Source organism: Antechinus flavipes, chromosome 4 (genome assembly GCF_016432865.1).
Source record: "Antechinus flavipes isolate AdamAnt ecotype Samford, QLD, Australia chromosome 4, AdamAnt_v2, whole genome shotgun sequence".
In the NCBI taxonomy this organism is placed as follows: domain Eukaryota; kingdom Metazoa; phylum Chordata; class Mammalia; order Dasyuromorphia; family Dasyuridae; genus Antechinus; species Antechinus flavipes.
The window spans coordinates 413,390,131-413,407,065 of record NC_067401.1 but is presented as its reverse complement, the minus strand read 5'-3'; positions in this window follow the sequence as shown (position 1 = coordinate 413,407,065).

Below are 16,935 nucleotides of genomic sequence, written 5' to 3'. Positions count from 1 at the left end.
ACTATAAAATACATTCATATATACATATATATACATCCAATATTGTAACTGTGATACAATATGTCTATAAATAAATATAAATACTGAGATCTCAGAATACTCATAATTATAGATGATCTGAAGATAAAAGAAAAAAAAACCAGTGTGGGTATGGTTTTAAGTTTGTTGTAGCATATTACCAGTTGCATCTTGGGTGCAAGAAGTAGCTTAGAAAAGATTCTCAAGGACATATATGACCAGAAATGATAAATTGCAGAGAATTGAAGCAAATTAGGACAAAAGGATGGAGATACCAAGTCTTTAACTGATATACAAAAAATGTTAAAAGAATGAAAGAGAAATATCTAGTAAATCAAGAGCCTTTTCTCTTCTACTTATGGAAAGATGTGAGTAAGAAATGCAAATAAGAACACATAGATGAATTGCTTTATGAATTTATGAAGGATCTCTTACATTGATAATATCTTAGATTAATTAAAGCAAGTCCTTGAATTTGAAGTATATAGAAAGCACTATACTAAATCTGGAGAGATATAAAAACAGCCAAGAGTCTTAATTTTCTAATTTAGTAAGTATAAAGGAGATAGCTAGCTAGCTAGAAAGAAATCTAGGAAGACATTATAGTCTTTAACTGACCAAGGATATCAGGTAAAAGGTTTTGTTGTTGTTGCTGCTGACAGACATGCATAATAAAATCAGGGACATGGACTGATATGCAAGAGGGAAATAGCTTCTGTCCTTGCTCCTTTTCATTTGCTTACAAATAAGGAAGGATTTGAGAATAGTGTGGCTTAAATAACACCAGCCTCTATATAGCCATCATGGTTTGGGTGGGAAGGAGAATATAGGAGTAGAGGCTAAAAAATAGGTCTGAGGAGAAGAAAATACTCAAAATGAATTAAACAAGAGGAATTTCTAACCCCATCAGATAAATTTCTAGTACTATGAGCTTTAAGTCTGTACCAGCCACAGAAAGTCAAAAAGAATAGATTTAACCTTTATCAAGCATACTATTAACTCACTACTATTAATTACCTTTAGAAAGATGAGCCAGTGTCCATTGTGGTTTAAATAATTGTTACCTTGTCCTTGTTAAGGAGAAATTTTCTAATCACCAAAACTTAACATATGAGTTTTGAGCCTTGCAGATAGTTCTGAAGAACTAAAATCATTCTGATCATATATATTTCCTATGTGTTCCTTCTGTGAATGTGAAACTATAGCTAAGTGGGTTCATAATATCTGTTTTCCATTCTCCTGGTTACAAGTATTCCCTATGTTGGTACCTATTGACAATATGTAGGTAACATGCAAGACATTATATTCAGAGAAGTCTCTCCTTTCCCCTGTTTCTCAGGATATCTAGTTAAATGTTTGTTGTTTTGAACTGTGTCCTTGGATTGACTGGTAAAAGTAAATACATCAATAGTGGGAGACTATGATTTTAGAGTATGTGCTCATCCACAGAATGGTCCAGACCTTGACTAGCTTTTCAGAGATTCTACAAGTTGAGAAGACTTGTAGTGCTACAGAAAAATCATTTCCAAGTACAACATAGTGGAGTGGCAATTTAGTTGGGCTTTAACAAATTATTAGGATTTCAACAGATGAGAGCAATGTGGGACATAGGAAACAATAAGGACACAAAAATGCAAAGTCCTAGACACCTAGGATGGACAAGAAATAATTTACTTTGTCCAGATTATTGAATACATGAGAAGAAGAATGATAAAAAGCTAGAAAGTTAGGGAGATGATTGGGCTTCTTATTACCAATAACACCAATTTTCATTCTGAATATGAGCCAAGTGACCCAATGAATAAGAGTACCACATCTAGAATCAGGAAAATCTGAATTCAAATCCAGCCTCAGACACTACTAATTGTGTAATCCTGGGGGGAAGGGAGGAGTGATTGTTTTCTTTCACAGCATGACATATAAAAATGTGTTTTTCATATATATATAGTTGTATACATTTATATATATATACACACTATACATATATATCATTATATCTATCTATATCATAAATATATATGCATAAAACCTATGTCAAATTGCTTATTTTATTCAATGAGGAAGGAATGGAGAAGGAGGGAGGAAGAGAATTTGGAAGTCAAAATTTTGGGGGGGAAAAGAATGTGGCATTTTTTCTACATGTGATTGGTAAGAATAATTTTTTAAATAAATTTTTAAAAACTGTGTGACCTTGACCAAGTCACTTTACCTCCATCTTCCTCAGTCTCTCCATTTGTAAAATGAAGAGGATAATAACTATTTCCCAAGCTTAAAAGGAATAAGTATAAAAATGAGATAATATCTATAATGCACTTTGCAAACTCATCTTATTGCTATATGAGCATGACTTCTTGCTTCTGACCTTACTCTCTTTGTTTATTTCCCTGCCAATTCTCCAGCATCACTATGGCTCAGAAAGAGTGCTATTGAGTTGATCTCTCCTGAAGGAGTGGGCCTCTTGGCAAGATCCTTAAGTAGCTTTTAACAGTCTGAGGTGTTCTGACTCATCTCTGGAGTTTTCCATTATCACTGATTTGAGCCTGAGAATTAGAACATCCAAACTTAGCAGTGGGTTTAGAACTCACACCTCTGTGTGTGAGGTTGATCTGCTCTTAATTAAATGTATCTTTCTAAGAAGGAAGAAGATGCAAGTCTCTTCAACATCCTAAAAATCAATGTCATTAATTCTCAGACCAGGATTATATGAAAGGTTTGAATGGACCTCTTTTCAGTCAGCTGCTGAGCTTTTAAAATAGTTTTTAAAAATTAAAAGGATCAATAAACAAGCATTTATTAAGGGTCTACTATATTCCAGGAGCTTCTAGGAGTTGGGAATATGAATACAAAAATGAAACATCTGCCCTCAAGGAGCTTCCATCCTCTTTAATGTACAAAGGTATTCATAGATAATAAAATATATGGTTGATGTGAACTAAGTTCAGAATTAACTAACAACTAGGGAAATAATTTATTTTGGGTGGTTAATTGAAGTGAGCTGGGCCTTGAAGTAAAATAATGGAAGTGATAAAGGAGAACATTCCAGATATGAGAGGAAATCTGTATAAAGACATCAGTGTGGACAATGGATTACTATATGTTTGGAAAACCAAAGCATTCCACTTACTTTGAAGTGTAGACTATATGAAGAAGAGTACTCTGGGATCATCCTGGAAAAGTAATCTGGAATTGGTCTGGGAAAGGCTTTGAATATCAAACAGGAGAATTCATATTTTATCCTAAAACAAAGGAGAGCCACAGACATTTTTTCAATAGAAAAGTGACAGTCAGATTTGTACTTTTAAAACAATCAATTTGTCTTCGAGGTGGAGAACTGTTTGAAGATGGGAGAAATTAAGTGCAAGAAGATCAGTTAGGAGGCTAGTGAAGTAAGAGATGTGAGCCTGGAAGAGGGTGGTTGCAATGTGATGGAGATAAATTCAGGGGCTATTGACATGGCAACATGATTGGATGTGGGAGCTTTAGAAAGAGTGAAAAGTCAAGATTGTCTCCTACATTGTGAATGTGGGAAACTAGATGAATGGTGGTATATTTAACAGAAATAGAGAAGTTACGGGGAGGACTCTTATTATTTTTTGTCTTTGTCATTTTTCAGTTGTGTCTGACTCTTCAAGACCCCATTTGGGATTTTCTTGGAAAAGACACTGAAATGCTTTGTCATTTCTGTAGCTCATTTTAAAATGAGGAACTGAGGCAGAATAAAGTGGCTTGCCCAGGGTCATATAGCTAGTAAGTGTCTGAGGATAGATTTGAACTGATGATAAATCTGATTCCAGGATGAACATTCTATCTGCTGTGCCTTCTAGCTGCCCCTAACTATTATTAGTTTTTAATAATTTATTTTTAATTTGTGGAATAAAATAAGTATTTCTATAACATAGTACATTTTTTAAAAGAAGATAGCCCATGAAACTGCAAGTATATTATATACAACTTGCTATTGCTTTTAAATATATAATAAATTTAATATGTAATTGTTCTTTTTCCCCCTTTTTCCTCTTTCCCTACTCTTGAAATAGCTACTAGAAGACACAAATATGTGTAACTATATAAAAATCATTCTACACATACTTTTATTTATCAATTCTTCTTTGGATGCAGATAGCATCTTCCTTCATAGTTTTTTTCTAGTTAATTTGGGTATTTATTATTGCTCAAATATAAAAAAGTTCAAGTATCCCAGGTTAAAAACTTCAGATTTAGTCCAACCCCATCATTTTATAAATGGTTTAACCCCAGAAAGGAAAAAAAAACTAGAAATAAATAGTGGAAGCTTCAGAGCGACAGATTTATTTATAAGAGAAAAGAAAAATATATTAAAACTAGAGCAATGCAAAGTTGGAACAGCCATTTTTGAGGAGCTCCTGGATCCCCCCTTACTTCTCCACATCTAGGTCATGGCATGGCCTCGTTTTTAGGAATAGACTGAAGTAGATGGCTTTTATGCTTCTTTCCCATCCAGAGATTCTGTGATTCTCCTTTGTTAGCTCAGGGCATCTTGAAGTAAGGATACAAAGTCTGACCTTTGCTTTAAAATGCTCAATAGTAAAGCTCTGATGTCCCTTTTGTTAGCTTATAGATTTAGAGCTGGAAGAGATCTCAAAGACCATAAAATCTATGGTTTTTGACATTTTTTTGCTTGATGGACTCCTTTGGCATACTAATAAAACCCATAGACACTTTCTTAGAATAATATATTAAATGAATATAATAAAATGCATAAGAATTCAAAGGGAAACAATTCAATTAAATACAAATATCAATTTTTTTTAAATTTCATTCACCCTAGATTAAGATCCCCTGATGTAGCCCAATCCCTTCATTTTACAAATGAGGAACAGGGAAGTGACTTTTCCAAAGTGATACAGGTAATATATCACAGGTAATATGTCGGAGTTAAGATTTGAACTTAGGTCTTTTGATTTCAGAAGCAGGTTTTTCTCACTATATCAGCCTACTTCTGATTCTTTCTGGGCATTAGTTTCTACATACGGAAAAAGTGAGACCTAGACTAAAGTCCCTTAAAATCCCTTCCATAAGCATAATAAGTTTTGATTCTAACCAGTCTCAAACTTTCTGGCCCTACCTACACTGATGCTGCCTGAGACATCAACCCTCCTGTCCTCTCCTTAGTTCCTGTGAAACTAAATCACTTGTGGAAACTCTGAAAAAATGTTCTTTCACTTGAGTTCCAGGCCCGGCTGAGTGTCAGAGAAGTGCTGTTCCATTCGCCTGGCAGGGAAGGTATTTCTGCTTCTGGTGCTATTTTAGGCCAATGCCAGAAGTAGATATGCCTGACTTTCTGCCAAAAAATCAGTTCTCTATGAGCTTTCCAAATTCCTGGACAAGCTTTGAAGGCTGAGATTCTTGAGATAAGTAATATATTCACCCAAACTGGCCCCAGGATTGCTGCCATACTCTTCTCTTTTCTCCTTTCTTTTCTAGATACTGGGAACAGGAACAAGTGTCACCAAATGGAGCCTGGTGTGTAATTCTTTGGAAGAGTATCTTTGGACCACAAGTCCTGAGAGCTCTCTCCTTTGATGTCCAAGTTCTTTGATGAATGGTGATGGGAAAGGAGATGTTATTCCCTTCTGGGTCCTCCAGCTTCAAATAGCAGGCAATATTTGTCCTTGATCTAGCAGAGCTTTTAGAGATATTTAGAGACAAATGTCTCCTGCCTGCGTTGCCTTTCCTTTGGTCCATATAGAGCTTTCTGAAGTAGTACCCCTTAAGTGTAGAATAGAAGAGAGCAAAAGATAGAAAGTGGAATCCTAAGGTTTAAACTATGGCAGAATCTCACAAGACTTCTATCTTCAGCATCCCTGTAGGAGAGGAGATGAACAAAGCACAGTAAATTTTCAATTTTGTGAACCAGACAGAGGATCTAGTAGAAAACAGAGTACCTTCATAGGGTTGAGGCTGATTGAATTCAGTTTTTGATTGTATCCCTTCTTAGCTTTTGGGAAGGAAGGAAGAGTAACCATTTACATAGCAACTGAGTTGTCTCATTTGATCCTCAAACTAACCTTGCGAGGTGGGTGCCCCTATTTCACAATTGCAAAACTGAGGAAGAAAAAGGGTAAGTGAAATGTTCAGAATCACTTGCCCAGTAAGTATCTGAGATCTACCACTCTGTCCACTGCAACATTTCACTCCCTAAGAAAGGCAGACCCTCATGAAATGTCTATAGAAGAAAAAATAAATGTGATAGTCATATATTTGCATTACACATCGCTCATATATGTTTGTCCCTCAATCTCAGTGACATATAAGTGCCAAAAGGCATGCCTTTGGGGTGGTGACCAAAGCAAATTGTTATTTGTTTATGCTCCTCACATTTGGGATGCTATGGACCCCTAGCTTCTTAAACTATGGTTGTAACCCCCATGGGGTCTTGTAACTGAAAATGAGGGTCAGAAAACTACGATTTATTATCAGTAAATATTTGATTTGTATACCTATTTTATATACCTACATACCTGGGCTCATGTAAAAATTTCTTAGGCAAAAAGGGTCACAAGTAGAAAAAGTTTAAGATTCCTTGCACAGATAATGGTAATGAAAGTTGATGATATGAAATAATAATGAAATCAATTTCAGAAATCAATTCAGAGGGAGCACTGTCCCTCCAAAAAATCAGATCAAAAAGATTTGGACCACTATAAATTGTGAAACCATGAGTCCAAGAATTTAGCTAATGTAGTCCAAATCTGATTGCAAGTATAGTGAAATATTGTGGACTTGGAATTAGAAGAAAGAGGTAGGGTTTTAATAGGGACCCTTACTAGACCTCAGGAAAGCCCCTCATTCTCTCACAGGGCCAGCTTTCAATCTGAGAAATGAGGAGAATACCTATCCTGCTTTGTCTCCTTTACCTTTTGTGAGGGTTAGATGAGATAAAATACATAAATTGAATTTGAAAACTCTCAAAATCGTTTCAGTGAGATGTTGCAAAAACTGGATTTTCCCACTAACAGTCTCATTGTGGGTGAGTCATTGAATTCTAATGTTTACCACCTATAAGATTTTAGGCATCCCTTCATCTTCATAGCTTCAGTTTCCTCATCTATAAAAAAATTTAAACGAGTTGGCCTCTAAAAAGACCTTCCTGACAGCTTTGGATCTATGAGCCTATGGCAAAATTACTTCAAGCCTCTGTTTTTCTACATGTAAAATGGGGCAACAGCATCCATTCTTCCTCCTTCAAAGGATCATTGTGAGGATTAGTTGTGGCATTGTATAAGAAAGTGTTTACTATACAAAAGTATGATATTTTTTAACATTCAGCTGGACATAGTGTTTCTACTGGGCTTATATCCCAAAGAGATATAAGAGGAAGGAAAGAGACCCACATGTGAAAAATGTTTGTGGCAGCCCTTTTTGTAGTAGCAAAAAACTGAAAACTGAGTGAATGGACATCAGTTGGAAAATGGCTGAATAAGTTGTGGTGTGTGAATGTTATGAAATATTATTGTTCTGTAAGAAACGACCAGCAGGATGATTTCAGAGAGGCCTGGAGAGACTTACATGAACTGATGCTAAGTGAAATGAGCAGAACTAGGAGTTCGTTGTACATGGCAACAAGACCATATGATGATCAATTCTGATGAACATGGCTCTTCTCAATAATGAGATGATTCAGGCCAGTTCCAATGATCTTGTGATGATGAGAGCCATCTACATATATAGAGAGGACATATAGAGAGAGGATCACAACATGGCATTTTCATTCTTTGTTGTTGTTTGCTTGAATTTTATTTTCTTTCTCATTTGTTTTTTCTTTTGATCTGATTTTTCTTGTGCAACAAGATCATTGTATAAATATGTTTGCCTATATTGGATTTACATTTTTTTTTACCATGTTTAACATATATTGAATTACTTGCCATTTCGGGGAGAAGAAAGGCAAGGCAGGATGATCATCATGCTGGTGGCAGCTTCCATCGGTAATTCAAGCATACCTGTGCACTCTTTATAATAATAGAGTCTAGTTAGCGACGGAACATCCTAAGAAGGTTCAATACTAGCTCAATGGCCCTTTATTATAAGAACACTACTCATTCCTGTTTGAACCCTAACCTCCTACCCCTAATCCTCATCCACCATAGCTCAGTACATTGTGAGGAACAGCCCCTCCCCAAATCTTATTAATGACCTTCTTATTTTATAGGATTAGAAGACAGATCTTCCAGGTTCTTATAGAGAAGCCCCTTCTAGAAACTTGTTAATGGCCTTTGTATATCCTTAGATTGGGAGGCAGGCATTTTCCAGGGGCTCCCTGAGGATATCCTTAGCCAAAGTGTACTCTTTAAGATTAGCTCATAGTTGAGGCTGACATGAGATCCAAGGGTACATTGAAATAATCAATCAATAACCATTATTATGAACTTACTATGTGCCTAGTTCTCTGCTTACACATTGAGGAAACAAACAAAAAACAGTCTTCTCAATAAGATTACATCCTGTCAGGAGTAAAGAATGTTGGTAGGGAGAGTCAAGGGAGGACACTGTGATTGTAGAGGCACCTTTCCTTCTGATAAAGGACTTCTTCTATCAATGCTTATTATCATACCCTCTGCAATTTCCAGTTGAAGAGAGCTGCCTGAAAGTACTGGAGATGACTTGGGTGCTGGATTTTTAATTGATTCTGCCCATCCCCCTCAACATACACAAAAATAAATACATGTAGGATTAAAAAAGCAAATATTTATTTTAGGGGCTGCTAGATGGTGCAGTGGATAGAGTACCAGCTCTGGAGTCAGGAGAGTCCAAGTTCAATTCTGACTTAATACTGCTTGTCTGTGTGGGCCAGTCACTTAACCACAATTGCCTCACACAAGAAAAAAATATAGTTCTTTTAGAGTTAAGCTGCATCTGAATCTGAGTGGATCTTTGTGCCATAAAAGTGACAAATCGAAGATATGAATTCAAGACAAGCCAGTGTTCTATCATTCAGTGAATAACAGGGTAAAAATCAAAGTTTGGGAATATAAAAAGAGGAATTTTCTGGTCATGTACAAGGTGCAAGGGTTAGGGGCCAGAGTTAGAGCAGATTGCTTTTCCCAGTCAAATTCCTCTAAAGATTTTCCCTTTAATTATATCTTCTTTCTATTTAGTGAGGATTCCTCTTATTTCTAACCTACACAAAACAAACATCTATTTTGGTTCAGTTGTTTATTTGGCATTCCTATTCAGCCTGAATTTCAACAAAATCAAGGATCCATTCAGTGGATTAGATCTCAAAGAGTAATGAAAATATGTTCCCCTTCCCATCCCCATGATTGGCCCTAATGTGAGTGTTGGGTCAATGAACACATACCTTCTACTAACTATAGCTTAGCTAAGGCTCCCATTTGTAATCTGACAAAAATACCCTAAGGCTGCAATGACTCACCCCCACCTGACTTACTCCTAATTAATTCTAGCTCAGTACTCTGTCCAAAAACTGTTGGGAAGGCACAGTGGGTGAGAGGGGATGCTCCCAGGACTCTAGGTGAGAAATTTGATAACAATAGCTTAGAGGAAGGAAGCTTAGCTTAAAATGTCTGGTTCTGCTCTCTAACTTCTTAGCTCTAAAAGCTCAAGGGAATCATTCCCTTTCCTAAGACTCAGTTTCCTCCTTCTGAGGGGGATCTAGCTGAACTCTCAGGTCTCTTCCAGATAGCAGAATAAAACATTAAAAAAAGGAATGCAAACTGAAGGCTGTGTTTGCTTCAGACCAAGATTAAAAGGGTGCTCGCATGAGGAATCCTGCCTAGATGAAGCCTCTCATGGGTATTGATAGAGCCCTGTTGGTGGTCTATATGACATTTCTGCAGTTCTGCTATAAAGGGGCTTACACTGCAAAGAACTAGAGGACCCTGCTGGGCAGGGGGGGGGTTATGCCAGGGAAAGGAAGGGCATCCCTGGAGATAACAACCCAGTGTTATTAGGGCAAAAGTAGCAATTAGCACTCTGGACAACTTGAGCACCGCTGTGAGGAAGCATACAGATGCCCAAGTAACAGGTCTGTATTGATTGGCTTCCTGCTGGGCTGAAACAGACACAGCCTCAGACAAGAAGAGCCTATTGAGAAAAGGCTCTCTCTCTGAGTATCTTGTCCACTGTTATGAGATGTAGATGAGTAAGAATGGTAGAAACTGCATCCTTTAATTGATCCCAAATTATAATGTATGAACAGTCTGATCACTTTCTCCCTTCACAGAAATCAGAAGCAGTTAACTAACCCTAGTTGGTCCTCTTCAGGCTCCAGTGAGTTCCTGACATGAGATGAAGCATGGGATTACATAAAAGAAAGTGCTACTCAGTCGAAGGGAGACTGAATTGTAGTAGGAGAATGTGGATTCAAATCCCAAATCTGGGATTTGGACAAATCACTTAAACTTTCTGGTCTATTTCCTATCTATAAACTAAATTGGACTAAATAACAAAAGGTCTTTTCCTTCTAAATCTAGAATTTTATAAATCTTAGATTTAGAATAAGCCTTAGAGGTCCATCTAGGTTAAACTCTGGTCCTTTATAACAATCCCTTTTATGATTGCTTCATTTTTTATCTTAGCACTCTGTATCTAGAATACTGTCTGCATTTTCCCCAAATATTCCCCTCTTCCTAACACTCCTATCACTGTTGAGGGTACTGCCATTGTCTCAAATACCCAATCTAGATGTTCTCCTCAACTTTTCAGTCTATTTTTCACACACACACACACACACACACACACACACACACACACTCACACACACACACACTTTCAGTTTGATATCTAATTAGTCATGTCATTTTTACTTTGTAATATTTCACTGGCTATCCCCAATGCTTAAAATTCTCTCCTTCCTTGTCCCCACCTTCTGGCTTCCCTGGCTTCCTTTAAGCTTCAGTTAAAATTCTACCTTTTGAAAGAAGCCTTTTAAAGTCCTTCTTAACCTTAGTGTCTTCCCTCTGAAATTATCTCAAATTTATTCAGTTTATAACTTGTTTGTACATAGTTGTTTGCATATTGTCTCTCCCTTTAGACTGAGCTCCTTGAGTAAAATAGCTTCCATCCCTTCTTTGCATCCCTAGACTTAAAATAGTGCAGGGCTCATAGAAGATACATAGTCAATGCTTGTGTTTTTTTCCCTTTAAAATGGTACTTTTTTTCCTATTAGATATAAAGACAATTTTAACATTCATTTTTAAATAAAGTTTTGAGTTCCAAATTTTCTCTTTCCCCTCCCTTCTTCCTATTAATCAATACTTGTTGACAACATGTAGATACATAAAAATGATTGCTGATTAAAAAGAAAAAAGAAAAGCAAATGATTGTTGGTTCAATGTTTGAAAGGTTTGTTTTTTGAGGAGTCAGCCAATCCCATATTAGAACATCTAAAATCATTAAAAAACCCTTCCTTATATTGAGCCAAACTGTTTGAACTACTGTCCTTTGGTCCCAGATCTGCTCACAGGACAACTCAAGAGTAATCCTTCTTCTACCTTCCAGACTTTCAAATATTTGAACACTATGTCTTTTCTCTTCCAGTTACCTGATGGCCCCCAATACAAGCTCCATTTATCAGTAAGGTGAACAAGGTTCTTCTCTAGACTTCATATCTCTTTCACCCCTCCACATTAGAGTTTGTGTTCCTCCTCCACCTCTCACCCAAGAGCCTACTCTATATTTACCTAAGAGTATGCAAGCCAGTCCAACTACTGTCCAACAATTCTACAAAGGGTCATTGGATAGGATTATTCACATCACATCAAATGGGGTTATGACTCCTTGTGGCAGCCAAAATTCACATGCCCTGCCTATACCTCTGAGTCTAAGTCTCTTTATTATTTTTCTGAATTTTATTTATGTATGGTAATAAGAAGGCATGGGATGATAAAAATGGAGATATGTTTAAAAGAATTGCATATGTTTAATCTATATTGGATTACTTGCTATCTAGGAGATGGTATTGGGGGAGAGGGAGGGAGAAAAATTTGAAACGTAAGGTTTTGCAAGAGTGAATGTTGAAAACTATCTGTACATATATTTTGAAAATTTTGAAGATGAAGAAGGAGAAAGAAGAGGAAGAGGAGAAGGAAGAAAAGAAAGAAGGAGATATGGAAACTTGTGACCACCATTGCCAGACCAGCAATTTGTTCCACGGATATTACTCTTTTGACTCACTCTCCAGTTCTTTCCATCTTATGTTATCTATAATGATATTGGACTTATAGACCTATTTGAGTCCTATCTTTACATCTCAATTTTGGGTCATAGAACCACAGAACTAAAGAAACTTAATATTGGAAGGGGTCCTATAAATCATCTAGTCTAAATTTTTCACATACAGTTGAAGAAATGGAGACCCAGAAAAGTAGATCTACTTACCCAATACCACACAGCTAATTAGCAACATAGTTGGGATTATAACCAGTCCCTGGATTTCCAAGCCTGGCTTTTCTACTTGTCTTTCCAAAAGCCATTTGGGATAATTATGCTCTCTAAGACACCCCATTCTACCAGCTCTATATACTTCAAGTCCTGAATTCTATACCTCCATAACTTTTAGGAATTTGATGAGCCCCATTATCTCTCCTGAGATAGCTCTTTTTAACCAGGAAAGTGGCTGAAATGATAACTCAGGATGAGTGGATATTTACCTAGAAGCTCTTTGTGTCCTGTATCCATGCATAGGTCCCTGCCTCTACTTCCTGGTCTCTGCTTCCCTAATTTGTTTTCTCTTGTTCTTTTCTTCCATGTTTCCTCTTGGCTTCCTCATCCTCTCCTCCTCTCTTCCTACATAAATAAACTATTACCAGAGAAGAATTAAAAACAGAGAAAATACATGGAAGGAGTGAATGGAGGATTTGGAACAAAAAAAAGTAGTAGTAGATATCCTTAATAATCACAAGTCTAGGGAGAAAAAGAACTTCAGGGTGGAGAGTTATCAATGACCTTTATGTCATAATAGATTTCTGGCTAGTTGACCCACTCTCTATATGTTCATACTTAGCCACTGTTGCACAAATAGTCACTTATTCATTCTTTCTCTTCTCACTGTTCTCTAATCTGCTCTGGGTAGCCCTTGACAAAACATTGTCACCATAATAAGTGATGGACTTTCATTGGGGAATAGAATATGTCACACCACAATGAATATTGCTAGAAAGCTGGTAGGGGAGCCAAGAGAGGAAAGAAGGATCTCTGCTGTTACTGACACTACTTGGAAATGCTGTTAGGATGTATCAGAGGCTCTTTACTGGAGAACTTATATTCAGAGAGAATATGAAGTATTGGGAACCTTCTTTGCTGGAACAATCAGAACTAATACTCTGAGAACTTTCTAAACACATTCATGTCTTATTTACAAATGATCTCACTCAGCTATTGTGGAAAGAGCCAAAGAACAAAATAGGATAAATGTTGTGATCATAATGTAATTAATTGTTAAGTTGTTTCAGTCATCTCCAACTCTTCATGAGCCCATTTGAGGGTTTTCTTGGCATAAGATACTGGAATCTTTGCCATTTTCTTCTGCAGCTCCAGATGAGGAAACTGAGGCAAACAGAATTAATTGATTTGCCCAGGATCACACAGCTAGTAAATGTCTGAGGTCAGATTTAAATTCAGATCTTACAAACTCCAGATCCAATGCTCTATCTGCTGCCCAACTACCCAGTAATTAAATTAACTGGCTAATGAGAGACCTTGTCCTTAGAGTATGCAGTGCCTGTCTGATTTCAATCCATGTGGAGGTATAGTGAACTTGCTTCCAAAAGTTTGTGATGGAAGGTCCCTTTCCATGCCCACTTCAGAGAATATATGTTATCTGTTGATTTACTATGTAGTGATGAAAAGTTTCTTAATTCAGTGCTGAGCTGGAAATGAGTGCAAATGCAAAAATCTGGAAGATATCAATTCTCTTCTGCCTTTCCTTATGGTGAGAGAAACAAGAATTTTTCTAAGCTTCTGAGTGGAGGGAGAGAAAAAGCAGCTGTCACAAGCCGCCTTTTCTCCCCACTTGTCCTCCATATGGCCATGAATGCATGAATGCCCCCTATATGTGTGTGTGTATATATATATTTGCTTGCATGTTATCTTACCCATTGTCTTCCATATGACCATGAATGCAGGACACCATTATTCTTTTTGTCTCTATATGTTTCTTTTCTGATCTTAGGTTAATGAATATAAAATATGAACAGACCAAATCATGGCTCTGTAAGCCCCACAAAATTAGAAGAACCATTAAAGGTCACCTTAATAGTTGAAGTCAGTAGCATCAATAGCCAAGTCTTATACGTAACCAGCCAGGAAGAGCAACCTATTTTAGCCCAGAAGATTATTAATCCAATGGTTGAGACAGCATGTCCTACAGGCAAGAAAGTGACTCATCCATCAAGTGTGCCATTCCCAGAAGTGAACTTGATGGAAAAGATAGAAGAGTTATGATTTGTCATGTAACATATTGGTTCTGAGTTCAAACTTCCACTCCCCATTCAAAATAACAAGATGGATTCCAAAGAAAAGTTATTACCCCTATTTTGGGGAGTTTAGGGATAATTCTGAAATGACTAAGGAAGAAGTGCTTTTCCAGTACCATTGCTCATGAACCCTCATCTGGTATGCTCCCCCTATATCAATCAGCAGTTCATACCTCTCTAATGTTATTTAGCCAATGAATACCAATTAGCATTTACAAAAGGATATATACCGAAAAGGTATGGTAAGAGCCAAAGTACAACAATATGAAAAGTGGAACATATTCTCCTCTACCAACTTGAAGCCTAGGAAGAGTGAACTCAAAATTAAAGTAGTTGCTACTAAATATTTTCCCCATAAATTTTATTTTGGGGTGCAGCATATCAAATAGACAATCACTCCCAGTGTCTCAACACCCAAGTCTATTCACTGCTTGACTGGATCAAGCCAGTCATTTCCCAGTGGACTTGAATATTGCTGCTACCTGCTGGCTCTTCTAGAGATGCTGGACTTCCAGTGACTTTTCTCAAATCCTGAAGCTCAGAAGATTGCAACCTGTATTATTCTGTCTCATATACTTGTTCACTTCAGAGCAGGAAAGAATGAGCACTGAGACAAAGAAAAAGGTATTCATGGCCACATGGTAGCTAGATGGAAGGCAGTCCCCTAATTCAGAAGCTCACAGTAGTTCTTGCCTCACTTGCTCTCAGAGAAAAAAGACAGAGGGATAATTTGTCCTACTCTTTTATATGCACACCCATTCTGTCTCAGCAGTCATCTAAAAGGCTTTTCATCCCTATGCAGCAAGGCAAAAGAAAATAGTCAGAGAATACTTATGCATACTCTAAATCAAGAGAGAGAAAAGCTCCCTATCATGTATTTCCAGAAGCAGGATCCCCAACCTCCTTTGTGAATTGGCAACAGACGAAGGATACTGCCTGTGCTATAAAGGCTGGGCCCTGAGTGTTTAGTCCTTTCCATGGAAATAAGATCATAGGTTTGGAAGTAGAAAGAATCTTAAAGGTCATCACAAATTTACAAATGAGATAATTCATTTCACAGAAAGATGAAGTCAACTGCCAATATCACATATATAAGTGGCGAAGCCAAGATCTGATCCAAGTTACCTGAATCCACAGTAAGCCCTTCCATGGTGCCTCTAATTTAGAAAAACTGAGAATCCCAAAATAGATTCCTGGGATGTTTTAGAAAACAATGATAATGAATGGGACCCTACACAGAATATCTTAGTATTGGTGAATTTTTTATCCATTCCGATACTTGGAGGCTTTATCTAATTAGAGGAATATCTGATTTGGATACCTATTCATCCTTTATTTAATACTCAACTTCATGGCACTCTTTAAAATGATTAAAATATATTATGAAATTGCTCCCATCTCTTCTTTGGTTCTGTGGTTTAGTGGAAAGAACACTGGACTTGAAAGTAAACTGCAGGTTGAATCTCAGTTCTGCCACTTACTCCATAGATAAGTTACTTTTTCTAGCTGAGTCTAGATTTCTTTGAGGCATTATTCAATACATGAAACATTGCCCTAATATATGCAAAGCACTATATAAACTATATAAAGTATTTACAAAATACTTTCTTCACAATAACAGTATAAAGTAGGATGTGGATATTTTTATGTTCATTTTTTACATTTTTAATCTGAGAAATGTGTAATGGTGTCTCAGAGTTGTCTTAATTTGCATTTCTCTGATCAATAATGATTTAGAGCACCTTTTTATATGACTAGAAATGGTTTTAATTTCTTCATCTGAAAATTGTCTATTCCTATCCTTTGACCATTTATTAATTGGAAAATGGCTTGAATTCTTATCATTTGAGTCAGTTCTCTATATATTTTAGAAATGAGGCCTTTAGTTATAGATGGTTTCTTTCAGCCCTTTTAATATTTCAGTATTGGGACTGTCTACCTGTCATCTCTTATTCTTTTTACCATATTGGCCCATATAAATGCCACCATGATGTGATTTATCATGATATTGGTGTAATGATCAGTTTTTAAAGACTTTGCCAGTAGAGAGTAAGTTATGTTGTATAATTCCAAGCTGCAAAGACTTTGAGTTAAATATGATGGCGAAGCTATTCTAACCTTAAGGAAACTAGCTGGACTAAGGATGACTAGGAAGCTAGAAAGTAAGAGATGAATTCTTTGCCGATGGCAGCTTCTGGGACAAAGAATAATACAAAATAGCCCTTGGTTTTCTATGAGCCCCTTTAAGGTTCTACAATGATGGTGGCAAAATGGCAGACAGGGAGCAGAGTGTACTAAGAACTATGCAGTTTTTAGACTGTCTTTAAACATTAATTTAACTATTAGTACTCTAAATTTGAGATTTCTGTCTAATGCCAAATGATATATTACTAAAGGGACTGAACCACATCAATATTAACACACACTATAAATGAATCCA